The following is a 15975-nucleotide window of genomic DNA, read 5'->3' on the forward strand; positions in this document are numbered from 1 at the left end:
AGTATGGGGCAAGGAGAGTGCTCTGGGACATGGGTTTGGGGAGACAGGGCTGGAACATGGGCAGGAGGAAGGCATGAAAGAGAGAGTCCATTTAGTAGTTTTGCGGTGAACTGAAGATTGATTCACTTGACATTGACATGAAAGAGTCCTTGTCGCACACACAAGGAGAGTGTGAGCGGTGGAAATGAAGGGTTAATGGCTAGACTGTGCAGCTCCAGGACCATACCACTACGGTGATGGGAGGTACCACAGGGGAGGGGTCGTGTATTCCGGAAGACACCATTGTACTAGTGGAGACACGAACGGTCTCCTCATCCCGCGAGTGGATCGGCCTCCACCCTAGACCGAGGAGAGAATGGCTCTGCCTGGACCGACCCCCGCGCCGGGCGGACCGGATCTTCGGCCTAAAGCGTCCACCTTTCTGGAAGCCGCCACCACCAAGCTTTTATTAATATATCCGTTCCCGCCGGGTTGGCTGTACAGATGCGAATCAACTCCGGGGGTGGGGTGAGGAGCAAGGCCGCGGAGCGGTGATTGCTTCCTGGACGAGTTGCGTAGGGCGGGACAAAGTCCTGCCCTGAGCTCTGATTGGTCACCGCGAGACTGCCTACCTAAGCTCTTCCAGGGTACCGAGGTTTTCCGGGATCACTAAGAGGCTACAAACCGGGTCCTTCGGCTCCGCGCTCCCATTGGCTGCTGTTTCGGCGCAAGCGCTTTGGCTCCTGGGTTGGCGTTCAGGGTTGCCGAGGCAGGGCTTTGGCTACTGGAGACCGTAGGTTCGAATCCCGTCTGGGAACTTCAACTTGTGCATCTGTAAAAGAAGCTGGCATTATTGGCTTGTACTCAAGGGCTGGCACAGAGTGTGTCGGGTAATCTTTTCCATTTTCTTTTACCTATTCTTTCTTTTTTTAAACAATGCCTATTGCATCCCATTATACTGATTTCAGGACCCACTCACCGTTCACAACAGTACTGAGAAAAACTCTTCTCCAGGTCCCTGGCATTTGTTTTTCAGGCTACCTGTAGGTCTGAGTCCAGCAGATAAGATTCAAGGTGATCTCATGATCTTCCTCCAGGCCAGCTCCCATCTCCCAGAAGAGGGTGACTTGGAGGCTTCTCCCAGGACCAGGCCTGACTAGGAGTGTGATGGGGTGGGCCATAAGTGACTAAAGAGAGATGCATGGTTTCATGCTCTGGGATGCTGAAGAGCTTGTGGCAATTACAAGGAGAATTTTGGAGCGAGGGCAAGACTTAAAAGAGTACACTTTTAAATGATGGGATGTTAAACATTGGACAGGGGAGGTGTTTGGCTGGTGAGAGGGGTAGGTAGTAGGAATAAAGTGGTTCTCAAGTCAAGTCAGCTCATCATAAGGTAGTTATTACACTCTGCAGTTTGGAGGACTGTGTGCAGGATGTGAAGTCTGATTTGTTTTGGAATCTCAGTTCAGAGTATGACTTATAAAAAGACTGTAAAGGCTCTTTGCTGTTTGAAAATCTGTGTCTCAGAGGTTTAGGTGTTTGAGATGTTTGTGGGTCTCTGTCCCAGGGTTGGTTTCTTTTTGTTTGTTTGTTTGTTTGTTTTTCTTTTCTGTTTTTCTGTTTACGTTGGTCCAGAATGTCCGAAGGTTTCTAACCTGTTTATGGATCTTTGTCCCCGGATGTGCAGGATTTTTTTTTCTTTTTTTTTTATGTGTGTGTCTTTACTTTTATTTATTTATTTTTGAGACAGGATCTTGCTCTGTCACCCAGGCTGGAGTGCAGTTGTGTGATCTCAGCTCACTGCAGCCTTCACTTGCCAAGCTCAGGTGATTCTCCCACCTCAGCCTCCTGAGTAGCTGGGACTACAGACACATGCCACCACACCCGGCTAATTTTTTTTATTTTTTGTGGAGATAGGATTTTACTATGTTGCCCAGGCCTTTTTGTATGTTTTTAGAGGCCGGGTCTCTCTCTGTTGCCCAGGCTGGAGTGCAGTGGTGCAATCATGGCTCACTTCAGCCTTGACCTCTGGCTCAAACAATCCTCCCACCTTAGCCTCCTGAGTAGCTGGGACCACAGGCACATACCACCATGCCTGGCCCGGCTAATTTTTTTTTTTTTTTTTTTTTTTCTTGTATGCTGGGCATGGTGGCTCACACCTGTAATCCCAGCACTTTGGGAGGCCAAAGTGGGTGGATCACTTGAGCCCAGGAGTTTTAGACCAGCCTGGCCAAGTTGGTGAAACCCTATCTCTACCAACAAACAAACAAACACACACAAATGTAGCTGGGTATGGTGGTACGTGCCTGTCGTCCCAGCTACTCAGGAGGTCAAGGCTGCAGTGAACGGTGATTGCACCACAGCTCTCCAGCCTGAGCAACAGAGCAAGACCCTGTCTCAAAATAATTTTTTTTTGTGGCAACAGGGTCTCCCTCTGTTTCCTAGGCTGATCTCAAACTCCTGGGCTCAAATGATACTCCTGACTCAGCCTCTCAAAGTGTTGGGATTACAGATGTGAGCCACCGCACTCGGCCTTTTTTTTTTTCTTAAAATTGATTTTCATTTTTCTTTTATTGGCATTTCTGTGACTGCTAGAGGAGCTTAACATTGTTTTCTGTGCTTGTTGGCAAGATGTATTTAAGTTTTTTTTTTGTTTTGTTTTGTTTTGAGACAGGGTCTCACTGTGTTGCCCAGGCTGAGTACAGTGGCATGCACATGGCTCACTGCAGCCTTGACCTCCTGGGCTTAAGCAGTCCTCCCACCTCAGCCTCCTGATCCTAAGTAACTGAGACCACAGCCATGTGCCACCACACCCCACCAATTTTTTTAATTTTTTTGTGAAGACCACGTCTCACCATGTTGCCCAGGCCGGTCACGAACTCCTGGGCTCAAGGGATCCTCCTGCCTTACCCTCCCAAAGTGCTGGGATTACAGGCATGAGCCACTGCACCTGGCCTTATTTAAGTTTTCTAAATTCCCTTTTATGTCCTGTGATCATTTTTGTTAAAATTTTTATTTTATTTTATTTTTTGGACACAGGGTCTTGCTTTGTCACCCAGGCTGGAGTGCACTGGCGTGATCATGGCTCACTGAAGCATCGACCGCCTGGGCTTAAGCAATCCTCCCACCTCAGCCTCCCAAGTAGCTGGGAATACAGGTGTGTACCACCACCTTGGGCTAATTTTTGTATTTTTTTAGGGAAGGAGTTTCACCATATCGCCCAGGCTGATCTCCAACTTCTGAGTTCAAGCGATCTACCCACCTCACCCTCTGAAAGTGCTGGGATTACAGATGTGAGCCACTGTGTCCAGCCTTTAACGTTTTTTAAATTTTCAAAGCACTTTAGACTTAAAAAAATTATAAAAATAGTACAGAGAGTTCTTGTATACTCTTTTTCCCTTAATGTTAACTTATATAATCTTAGTACAATTTTTTAAACCAGGAAATGAATGACACTGTTATTTATGAGCTGTTGTTCACCTGTTTGTGTCCAGGGTGTGAAATATCTGAGCTCTTTGGACCCAGAGCTCTCTTGGGTTTTGTGTCTCGTGATGTGTTGTCTCTGAACATTTGGTGTATGTTTTTAGATGCTAGCGCTTTCATCTTCTTGGTAGTCTTTGTTGCAGAGTATGATGTCTTTGACCTGTTAGTGGTCTCGTTAGGCTTGTCTTCTCTGGGCTGTATGGGCTTCCATGTTCAAGGTGTGAGGTTTCTGAGCACTTTGAAGGACTATATTCAAAGATGTGTGTACTATCAGCTGGTTTTTATTGTCTTCTATCAGAGATTATGAGGTCAGTAAATACTTTTAGATTCTGTGTCCAGGGCAGGGTTCCTCAGCCTTGGGACTATTGACATTTTGGACCAGAAATTTCTTTTGTTATGGAGGGCTATTCTTTGCATTGTAGGATCTATTGTATTCGTTTACTAGGGCTGCTGTCATGACAAAGTACCACAATCTGGGTAGCTTAAATGGCAGAAATGTATTGTCCCACAATTCTGGAGGCTGGAAGTGTGAGATCAGGGTGTTGGCAGGGTTGGTTCCTTTGGGGGCTGTGAGGGGAATGTGTGCCCTGCATCTTTCCTAGCTTCGCATGCCTGCTGGTAATCTTTGCTGTTCCCTGGCTTCTGTTGCATCACCCCATCTCTGCTTTCATCTTTACCTGGCATTCTCCCTGTGTGTCTGTGTCCAAATTTCCCCTTTTTATAAAGACAACAGTAGCGCAGGATTAGGATTAGGCACTCTACTCCAGCATGATCTCTAACTTAACTAATTACATCTGCAACAACCCTATTTCCAAATAAGGTCACATTCTGAGGTACTGGGGTTTAGGACTTCAACGTAGGAATTTTGAGGGGATATAATTTCACCCGTAAGAGATGTTTAGCATGAGAGAGAAAGGGAGGAAAGAAGGGAGCAGCCCCTGATACCCAGAAGCAGGCCTGACCCCGTAGCTAGGCCATGTTATTCTCCTAACAGACATGAACAATCTCACCGAATACTAGCCTCAGGTAAGGTTAGTCTGAGACCATGATAAAATCGACAGAGCTTGGCTGGATGAGGTGGCTCACATCTGTAATCCTAGCACTTTGGGAGGTCGAGGTGGGCAGATCGCTTGAGCTCAGGAGTTCGAGACCAGCCTGGACAACATGGTGAAACCCCGTCTCTACAAAAAATACAAAAATTAGTTGGGCATGGTTGCGGGTGCCTGTAATCCCAGCTACTTGAGGGACTGAGGCTGGAAGATTGCTTGAACCCAGAAATTTGAGGTTACAGTGAGCTGAGATCATGCCACACTGCACTACAGCCTGGGGATAAAGTGAGATCTTGTATCAAAAAAATAATAAAATAGGCCGGGCGTGGTGGCTATGCCTGTAATCCCAGCACTTTGGGAGGCTGAGGCGGGCGGATCATGAGGTCAGGAGATTAAGACCATCCTGGCTAACACGGTGAAACCTCACCCCTGCTAAAAATACAAAAAATTAGCCGGGCGTGGTAGTGGGCACCTGTAGTCCCAGCTACTCTGGAGGCTGAGGCAGGAGAATGGCATGAACCTGGGAGGTGGAGCTTGCAGTGAGCCAAGATCGCGCCACTGCACTCCAGCCTGGGAGACAGAGCGAGACTCCATCTCAAAAAAAAAAAAAAAAAAAAAATAGAACACAGCCACTTTATAATGCTGTCTAAGCACAAACAAAAATAAGGATTCACTGTGTTGCCCATAAAATACCAAATATTCTCCTCTCTTGGTTAAAATGAGTGACTGCCACTTCCTTACCAATGACAGCGTTAGCCTCACTCTGTTCTGCCCTCCCTATAGATAAGATTTATTGAAATACCCAATTGTAAAATTGCCCTTGTTTTTTGACAGCATCTAATCTAGAGTGAGCCCCCACTTCCTTAGACCTTCCCCCAAATCACTCAAACCCCACCACCCCACACTTCCCCATGGAGTGCGTTCTCCCTCGCTGCAATGAGTAATCATCCCAACTTGTTCAACTACAGGTATGTTCCTGGGTGGGGCGGGGGTCTTTGGCTAAAGGACACTGGCAAGCAGTATCCCTGGCTTCAACTCACAGATGACAGTAGCACCCCCACAACACACACACACATTTGTGACAGCCAAAATGTCCTTAGATATTGCCAAATGTTCTTTGGGGGGCAGAATAGCCTCTGGTTGAGAACCACTGGTCTGGGGTATGAAGCATTTGAACAATTTGGGGGTCTTTGTCTGAGGTTTATAGTGTGAGGTCTGTGGTCTGTCTTACGGTTTCTGTTCCAAGGTTTGAAAGCTCTGAGCTCTTTCGGGGTGCTATATCAGGAATTAGTGACCTTATCACATACCGAATCCAGACATGTAGTATGTGTGACATCCCCCTTTCCCTCTGCCTGAACTATATGCCAGTTCAGAAAGGCAGTGAGGGTTGGGTATGGTGGCTCACGCCTAGAATCCCAGCATTTGAGAGGCCAAGGTGGGTGGATCACTTGAGGTCAGGAGTTTGAGACCAGCCTGGCCAACATGGCAAAACCCTGTCTCTACTAAAAATACAAAAATTAGCCAGGTATGGTGGTGCATGCCTGTAATCCGAACTACTTGGGAGGCTGAGGTTGCAGTGACCCGAGATCGCACCACTGCACTCCTGGGCAACAGAGCAAGACTCTGTCTCCAAAATAAAGAAAAAGAAAAAGAAAGGTGGTGAGAAGTAGGAACCCCACAGTTGGTTGTGAACTCCTCCACTCCACATTAGGATCAGGATTCACAGCAATCCCAGCCTCTTTGTCTAGACCAGCAGGCTTCCCTGGGCCACATTGGAAGAATAATTGTCTTGGGCCACACATAAAATACACTAACACTAACAATAGCTGATGAGCTAAAAAAAAATTGCCAAAATATCTCATAATGTTTTAAGAAAATTTACGAATTTGTGTTGGGCTGCATTCAAAGCCATCTTGGGCTGCATGTGACTCGTTGGCCTTGGGTTGGACAAGCTTGGCCTAGACCATAAAGTATAAATGACCAACTTCCTTCAGAACCTATCTCACCCTCTGTTCTGGAGGGCACAGTCTCCGTTGACACTGTTTGTGGAGATTGTTGTTGTAGGGAGATGTTTGTTCTGTGTCTCCTGACATCAGCGACTGAGTGGGGACCCCCATCTCTCAGGATGGACGTTGCTCAGATGGATGTTGGAGTCCATCTTCCCTTAGGCTTTGATCACGCTGATGATAACCCAGAACACATGGACTTTGGAGTCTGATAGACCCTCTTTCAAAACCTGGAACCCAAGTCCTGGTTGGATGGTAGGAGAGTCTAGCGTTTTGGATCATCTCTCTAAACCTTGATCTGCTGAGGTTTTTACAAGACTGGTAAGAAGCGGTAGGACAATGCACAGTTACACGCTCTCCTGATTTCAGTCCCTTCCCCCTAATCCCACACTCCTTCTGAAAGCAGAATTCAGGGCTAGGGGAAGGGAAGCAGGCAATCCATATAAATGCCAGGGGCCAGTGTGGGCCTGGGACTATCTCAGTTGGAACTTAGGAATCATGTGCACATGTTGTTTAATGTAAATGTATGTTGGGTTTAAGAAAGAGTAAACAGAATTGTGTCTTCATCTCCAGTAAATCCACAATTTTACTTCGGTGGTTCTCTTGAGAACATGCATAATAGATTGTGCACCATGAGGCAAGGATGCACAGTGAGAAAAAACTTTGTTCCTCTTCCAAAAACTGTGGTTATGAGACAGGTTTATACATTTATGTGAGAGGCAGGGTATGAACTCCAGAGAAAGACTTTAGGGGAGGATGCAGGGCCCCAGTGGCTCCAAGTAGTCTCAAGAGAAATAAAAAATAGTTTGGACTAAATGAAAATCCAAATAAAACTTACCAAATTTGTGGGATGCAGCAAAGCAGTACTTACCTAGAGGGAAATTTAAAAGGCACTATGGCTTCTGCTGTGCTTTTTCTTGGATCACTGACTCTAGTGGAAGCCAGCCATCATTCGAGGATGCTCAAGCAGCCAAAAGCTGGTTGTTTTTTATGTGGCAATAGATAACTCATAAGAGGTGTTTCTGAGCTCTTTGATGGGTCTGTCTGGAGTTCGAGACTTTGGAGCTTTTTCCGGGTCTGTATCCATGCCATGATGTCTGGGTCTTTTGGGCATTCTGTGTTTCGCATTTTTAAGTGACCTTTTGGGGTTTTCTCTCTAGGTTTTTATATCTCTGAATTATTTGGGGATCTATGTTCCAAAGCATGGGGATTCTGGGCTTTTTTTTTTTTCTGTTCATATCCAGAATGTGATCAAGTCCAGAATTTGAATTATCTGAGCTCTCTGGCAGTCTGTTCTGGGTATGAGGTCACTGAAGTGTTTGGCAGTCAGTGTCCCGGGTTTCACATCCATGAACTCTTTGGAGGACTGTGTATTGTTTCTGTGTATTCTTTGAGGTATATGGATTTCTAAGTCCCAGGAAGAGACATCACCAAGGTGACTCGAGTCTGCATCCAGAACACTAGGTGTCAGCTGTTTGGGCCACTGAGTCCCTGGAATGAAGTCTCTAATGTGTTTGAGAGCCTGTGTCCCGACTTTGATATTTCTGAGTTTGAGGGCAGAGGGAATCGGTGCTCTGCACTCTTTGTATGTCTCAGGATGTAAAGCTCATAAACAACTCAGAGCTGTTTATGTGTATCCCTGACATGTATGTCACAGTATATGAGATCTCTGTTCATGGGTGTATATACCAGGGTGCAAGGTATCTGAGCTCTTTGATCATGTGTGTCCAAAGTTGTGGGGTCTCTAATCTGTTTGAATCTATATTTCCTAGAATAAGATATTTCTGATTTTTGGGGGGGTATATATTCCAAGATGTGAGTTCTGTGATCCATTTGGAAGTATATTTGAGGTTTCTGTTCTGTTTGTGGGTATATGTCCAATGGTGTAAGGTTTCTGACCTGCTTGTGAGTATTCATCCCAGGGTATGAGGCCTCTGATCTGCTTGTCATTGTACATCCCAGCTGTGAGGTCTCTGTTCATGAGTGCATGTCAAGGGTGTGAGGTCTCTGATCTGTTTTTGGTTTTATGTCTCTGAATGTTAGATCTCTGATCTCTTTGTGGATGTATGTGCCAAGGTGTGAGTCTCAGCTCCTTGTGGCTATATTTCCCTAGATGTTATATTTCTGAGCTTTTCTGGTTGTATTTTTTTAGGGATGTCAGTACTCTAATCTGTTTATTTGGTGTGTGTTGGAGAATATGAGGACTAGTCTGTCTGAGGGTGTATGGTCCTAGGACATGAGGTCTCTGCTGTGGCTGTGGGTGTACATCTCTGGGTGTGAGGTCTCTAACATGTTTGTGGGTATATTTCCCAGGATGTGAGTTCCCTGAGCTCTTAGTGGGTGCGTGTAAGATCTCAGATTTGTTTATCCCTGTATATGTCCCTGTATATGTGAAGTGACAAGGGTATGAGGTCTCTGATATTTTTGTGGCTATACGTTCCAGGATACGAAGTTTCTAATCTGTTTGGGGGTGGATTGCTCAGAGTGAGTTCTCAAGTATGTTTGTGGTTATATGAGCTAGGATTTAAGTATCTGATCTTTTTGGGTGTGTAGGTCCCATGGTGTGAAGTCTCTGAGCTCTTTGATGGTATATATGCAGAGGTGTGAGGTGTCTGATTTGTTTGGTGGTGTATTTCCCAGGATGTGAGGTCTCTGATCCATTTGTTGCCATATATTAGTATGTGATTTTCATTGGTGTATGTCAAAGTCAGTTTGTTGGTATATTTCTCAGGATATGAGGTCTCTGGTCTGTTTCTGGGTGTATGTTCCCAAGTAAGAAGTTTCTGATCCATGTGCCCACATATGTCTCTGTGTGTAAGGTCTCTTATCTGTTCATGGATATACTCAGTTTGAGATCTTTCATCTGGTTGCAGGACAGGCAAGCCCCAAAGTTGAGGCTTAGTCCTGGAGGGTTCTTGGCTTTGCCTAGGAAGGAATTCAAGGGTGAGCTGGTGGTGTTAAACAGCAGCTTTTATTGAAGAGGTAGTGTATAGCAGCAGCAGAGGTGCTGCTCCTTGCAGAGCAGGGCTACCCATAGGCAGTGTGCCCAGAGTAGCAGCTCAGAGGCAGTCCTGCAGTCATATTTATGCCCACTTTTAGTTACATGCAAATTAAGGGATGATTTATGCAGAAATTTTAGGTATCTGGGCTATTTCTGCAAGTATGTCCCAGGATGTGAGGTTGAGGTCTCTGATGTTTGTAGATGTATTTACTAGAATAGAAGATCTCTGACATGTTTGTGGATGTATGTCCCAGTGTGTGAGGTCACTGATCTGATCTGTGTTTGTGCGTGTATGTCCCAGGATTTTAGGTCTGCGATGTGTTTGTCATTGTAATTACCAGTATGTGAGGCATCTTTCATGGGTATATGCTAAGAATAGAAGTTCTCTGATATGGTTGTGATTGTATCAACCTAAGTGTGAGATCTCTTATCTGTTTGTGAGTGTGTCCCACAGTGAGAGGTTCCTGAGCTGGTTGGGGGTTTATTTACTAGGATATAAGGCTTATGACCTTTTTCTTGTGTGTCTCAGGATGTGAGGTCCGTGGCTATCATTGTATCATTGTGTATCCTGGTATGTGAGATTTTTTTCATGGGTGCATGTAAATAATATAAGGTCTCTGATCTATTTGTGATTATATGTCCCTGCATATTAGGTCTCTGATCAGTTTGTGGATTTAATTCCTAGAGTTTGGCATCATCAATCTGTTTGCAGGTGTATGTCCCATGATGTAATGTCTCTGATCTTTTCGAGGATGTGTGAGGTATTTCATCTATTCCTCAGTGTATTTCCAAACATGAGGTTTCTCAACTATGTGACGGTGTATGTTCTATGATTTGAGGCTCGTATTTTTTTTTTTTTGCAGGTTTATTCCCAAGGATATGAACTCTCTTGTCTCTTTTGGATAGTATGTCACAATTTGAGAGGACTGATTCATTTCTGAGTTGATTTCCCAGTGTGTGAAGTCTCTGATCTGTTTGTATTATATACTGCAGGATTTAATATTTATTTATTTATTTATTTATTTATTTATTTATTTATTTATTTTTGTGAGACAGAGTCTCACTTGTCGCTTCAGGCTGGAGTGCAGTGCCTGGATCTCAGCTCTCACTGCAAGCCTCCACCTCCCGGTTTACGCTTATTCTCCTGCCTCAGCCTCCCGAGTAGCTGGGACTACAGGCCCCACCTCACCCCGCTAGTTTTTGTATCTTTTTAGTAGAGACGGGTTTCACCGCTAAGAAGCCAGGATGGTCTGGACCCCTGACCTCGGGTGGATCCACCCTGCCTCGCCTCCCAAAGTGCTGGGATTACAGGCTTGAGCCACCGCCACCGCCTATTTATTTATTTTTAAAGATGGAGTCTCGGCCTCTGTCGCCTCAGGCTGGAGTGCAGGGTGCGACCACTCACTGCAGCCCTGCCTCCTGGGTTCAAGTGATTCTCCTGCCTCAACCTCCTGAGTAGCTGGGATTACAAGCATGCACCACCATGCCTGGCCAATTTTTGTATTGTTAGTAAGACGGGCATGTTTGTGCATGTTGACCAGGCTGGTCTTGAGCTCCTGATCTCAAGTAATCTTCCTGCGTCAGCCTCCCTTTTAAAATGCTGGGATTACAGGTGTGAGCCACCGCACCCAAGCTTAGTTCTTTATGCATATACATACCAAACTTTGAGGACTCTCACATGTTTCTATATATGTTCTGGATGTGCCTAATATAATCTGTTTAGTTGTGAATGTCCAGGGTGTGGGGTTTCAAAGAGCCCATAGTGAGTGTATATCTTTTGGTCTGAATCCTCTGATCTCTTTGTGGGTACATGTGGGTACCTGTTCCTGGATATGAGCCGTATGATCTCTTTGTGGGTGTATGTCACAGAATATGAGATCTATGATCTATTTCTGACTTTTTTTTTCATAGCATGTCTGGTTTCTGATGTGCTTGTAAGTGTATGTTGCAGAATTTAGGATCCCTGATCATATATAGTCTCTGATGTGTTTTGGAGTATATCCCATAATGAGCTCCCTTATCTGTTTGTTGGTGTATATCTCAGAGTGTGAGGTCTCTGATATCTTTTTTTTTTGGAGACAGAGTCTCGATCTGTCGCCCAGGCTGGAGTGCAGTGGTGCTATCTCAGCTCACTGCAACCTCCACCTCCCGGGTTCTAGTGATTCTCCTGCTCCCTCAGCCTCCCAAGTAGCTGGAACTACAGGTGCCCCGCCCCACCATGCCTGGCTAATTTTTATGCTTTTTTCTTTTTTTTTTTTTTTTTGAGACAGTCTCTCATTTGACCACCAGGGCTGGAGTGGCTTATCTCGGCTCTCACTGCAGTTGCGCCTCCCTGGTTCATACACTCATTCTCCTGCCTCAGCTCTTCCCCGAGAAGCTGCTGGGACTACAGGTGCCCACCACTACATCCAGCCACTTGAGACGGAGTCTCTGTCACTTCAGGGTTGAGTGCAGTGGCTGATCTCAGCTCACTGTGGTGCCTCGGCCCCTGGTTCACGGCCATTCTCCCATCAGCCTCCCGAAAGCAGTTGGGATCACAGGCGCCTGCCACCCTCGGCCCGCTAATTTTTTGTATTTTTTAGTAGAGACGGGTTTCACCGTGGTTAGCCAGCATGGTCTCGACTTCCCACCTCGCGGATCCCATCTCAGCTCTCCCAAAGTGCTGATTACAGGCTTGAGCCACCGCCAGCCTCGCCCCAGCTTTCACTTTTTGTATTTTTAGTAGAGACGGGTTTCACCGCGGTTAGCTAGATGGTCTCTGGGATTCTCCTGAACTTGTGATTCACCCGCCTCGGCCTTAATTTTTGCATTTTTAGTAGAGGTGAGGTTTCACCATGTTGGCCAGGCTGATCTTCAACTCCTGACCTCAAATGATCCACCCACCTTGGCCTCCCAAAGTGCTGGGATTACAGGCATGAGCCATACCATGCCCGGCCGTCTCTGGTATCTTTATGGGTATATGTTGCCGGGTTTGAGGCCTGTGGTCTCTGTGTGGTTACATGTCTAAGTTATGAGGTCTCTAATCTGTTTGCTGATGTATATCCCAGCATGAGAACTCCCTGATCTTTTTTTTGTAGGTATATGCCTAATGGTGTGAAGATTCTGATCTGTTTTCTGGTAAATGAACTGGGTTGAGATAAGTCAGACATCCTTGAGGGAGTTTTTTCAGGATGCGAGTTCCCTAATGTTTCCGAATACATATCCTAGGATGTGATGTCTCAGGGCTATTTGTGGATATATATCCCAGGTGTGAGTCTTCTCAGCCATTCATGGATGTACATCCCAGGTTGGTAGATATCTTAGGCTTTTGGCATTATTTCCAAGCCTATGAGATTTATGATTTGTATGCTCATATACATAACAGGCTGCAAGTTGTATTATTTTTTAAAGTGTATACATCCAGGGTATGAGGTTTCTGAGCTCTTTGCTGGTATGTCTCAGGGTCGAGGCCTTTGATCTGTTTGCAGGTGTATGTCCCAGGATTGTAGGTCTCTCATCTCTGTGGGTGTGTACCCCGAGATGTCAAGTATCTTTAATTATTCTGGGTGTATTTGCCAGGATGTGAGATAGCTAACATGTTGTGGGTTCTTGTTGCAGGATTTTAGACCTGATCCATTTTGGTTATATTTCTCAGATGAAGTCTCTGATCTATTTTTGTGTGTATATTACAGTATGAGAGTTTTTAAAAAATATCTTGGCTGGGCATGGTGGCTCACACCTATAATCTGAGCACTTTGGGAGGCTAAGGTGGAAGGATCACTTGAGCCCAGGAGTTTGAGACCAGCCTGGGCAACATAGTGAGACCCTGTCTGTTCAAAAAATAAACAATTAGCCAGACTTGGTGGCGTGCCTGTAGTCCCAGCTACTGAGGAGGCTAAGGTGAGAGGATCTGCCTGAGCCTGGGAGTTCGAGGCTGCAGTGAGTCTTTATCGCACCACTGCACTCCAGCCTGGGTAACAGAGTGAGATCCTGTCTCAAAAAAACAAACAAACAAACAAAAAAACCTCTTTTGCTTGCTTATCAAGGGTATGAGGTCTGTTCTGTTTGTGGGTGTATGTCCCAATTTGTGAGATCCCAGACCTGTTTGTGGGTGTATGTCCCAGAACCACGTGTGTGTCTGCTCTCTTTAGATGTATGTCTCAAGGTAGGAGGTCTGTGGTCACTTTTTAGATGTATAACTCAGGATGAGGTATGTGAGCTGTTTGTGGTGTATGTCCCAGCATTTCAGGTCTCTGAGCTTTCTGGAAGAGTGTGAAGTCTCCCATTGTTTGTGCATGTATGTTTTTGTTGTGTTGACTTAAGGCCTCCGAAGATGCCTATGTCCTAATCTTTGGAAACTGTGATGTGACCTTACATGCTAAAAGGTACCTTGCAAACAACATGGATGGAGCTGGAGGCCATTATCCTAAGTAAAATGACTCAAACAGAAAGTCAAAAACTGCATGTTCTCACTTATAAGTGGGAACTAAACAATGGGTACACATGGACATACAGAGTAGAATAATAGACATGGGGGACTCCAAAAGATGTGAGAGTGGGAGAGAGGTGAGGGATGAAATACTACCTATTGTATACAGAGTACATTATTCAGGTGGTAGGTACACTAAAAGCCCAGTCTTCACCACTACACAAGATATCCATGTAACGTAACTGTACTTGTACACCTAAATCTATAAAAATGTATATCTAAATTAATATATAAAAATTTAAGTGCTTGCTTCAGCAGCACATATACTACAATTAGAATGATACACAGAAGATTAGTATGGCCCCTGTGCAAGGATGACATGCAAATTCGTGAAGCGTTCCAGAAAATTTTTTAAAAATTAAATTATTTTAAAAATGTTTATTAAAAACATTTTTTAAAGGCCAGGTGCAGTGGCTCATGCCTGTAATCCCAGCACTTTGGGAGGCTGAGGTGGGCAGATCACTTGAGGTCAGGAGTTTGAGACCAGCCCGGCCAACATGGTGAAACCCTGTCTCTACAAAAAATAGAAAAATTAGATGGATGTGGTGGTGCACGCCTGTAATCCCAGGCAGTCGGGAGACTGAAGCAGGAGAGAGAATCGCTTGAGCCTGGGAAGTGGAGGTTGCAGTGAGCAGAGATGGTGCCACTGCACTCCAACCTGGGTGACAGAGTAAGACTCCATCTCAAAAAAAAAAAATTTTTTTTAAAGGGTACCTTGCAGATGTGATTAAATTAAGCATCTTGAGATGGGGATATTTTATTGGATTTTCACTGAATGTAATGACACAGACTGAGTCAGAGACAGCGATATGATGACACAAGTGTTTGTGGATGTGGGTCCCAGCTCACGAAGTCCTTGCACTGTCCATGGGAGTATATCCCAGGAGGTGAAATCTCTAATTGTTTGTGCACACCTGTCTGTGGTTGGCTGAATAAAGCATCCCTCAAAGATGTCCAGTGAAAGAGATATGACCAGGGAGCCCTAAATGACGGAAGGGAATGTGACGGTGGAAGCACAGTCACAGAAGGAGATGCCATGACAGAGGCAGACATCAGAGAGCAATTTGAAGATGAACTGCTGTCAGCTGTGAAGATGGAGAAAGGGGGAAGGGGATGAGGGACTATAGGCAGCTCTAGAACCCAGAAAACGCAAAGAAACGTGCTCTTCCTTAGAGTCTCCAGAAAGAAGACAGCTCTGTTGACACCTGACTTTAGTACCCTAAGACCCATTCTTGGGTTTCTACCCTACACAGATGTAATATAATAAATAAATTTGTGTTTTTTCACAGCACTAAGATTGTGGTGATTTGTTACAACAGTAAGAAATGAGCACCTTGTCCAAGGTGCATGATGTCTCTGTCCAGTTGTTAGTGAACATCCCAAGATGTGAACCCCCAATCTGTTTGTGAGTGTGTGTTTATTTATTTATTTATTTATTTATTTATTTATTTTTGAGATGGAGTCTTGCTCTGTCGTCCAGGCTGGAGTGCAGTGGCACGATCTTGGCTCACTGCAACCTCCGCCTCCTGGGTTCAAGTGATTCTTCTGCCTCGGCTTCCCCAATAGCTGGGATTACAGGCGTGTGCCACCACGCCTGGCTAATATTTGTATTTTTAGTAGAGACAGCATTTCACCATGTTGGTCAGGCTGGTCTCGAACTCCTGACCTCAGGTGATCCACCCACCTCAGCATCCCAAAGTGCTAGGATTACAGGTGTGAGGCACCATGCCCAGCCGAGTGCGTGTCTTATGTGGTGGGTCTTTCATCTGTGTGTGGGTGTATGAACCAGGGAGGAGGTCTCTGACCTGTTTGAGAGTGTCTATCCCTCAATTTGTGTTCTCTGAGGTTTCTGTGAGTATACGTCTCAGGATATGAGGTCTCTGACCTGTTTGTGGGTGAATGTCCTAGGATGTGAGGTCTCTTGGCTGATTTGGGGTGTATGTTCCAGTATGTGAGGTATCTGAGGTATTTGTGGGCGGGTTGTGTTTG

The 15975-nt window shown here is 45.3% G+C and overlaps 1 long non-coding RNA gene and 1 other non-coding gene across 2 annotated transcripts in view; both read left to right on the forward strand.

Annotated features, from left to right (window-relative positions):
• The first annotated feature begins 222 nt into the window (after nt 1-222).
• Nucleotides 223-15975, forward strand: part of LOC116272079 — a 40556-nt gene continuing 24803 nt past the window's right edge. Inside the window, exon 1 of the long non-coding RNA XR_004180803.1 lies at nt 223-869. This is a non-coding gene — a long non-coding RNA (uncharacterized LOC116272079). The remainder of the gene's footprint in view (nt 870-15975) is intronic.
• LOC116272191 lies at nt 14229-14335 on the forward strand. Its single transcript, XR_004180918.1, has one exon. It is a non-coding gene; the product is annotated as a U6 spliceosomal RNA (small nuclear RNA).

This window comes from Papio anubis, chromosome X (assembly GCF_008728515.1).
Source record: "Papio anubis isolate 15944 chromosome X, Panubis1.0, whole genome shotgun sequence".
In the NCBI taxonomy this organism is placed as follows: Eukaryota; Metazoa; Chordata; class Mammalia; order Primates; family Cercopithecidae; genus Papio; species Papio anubis.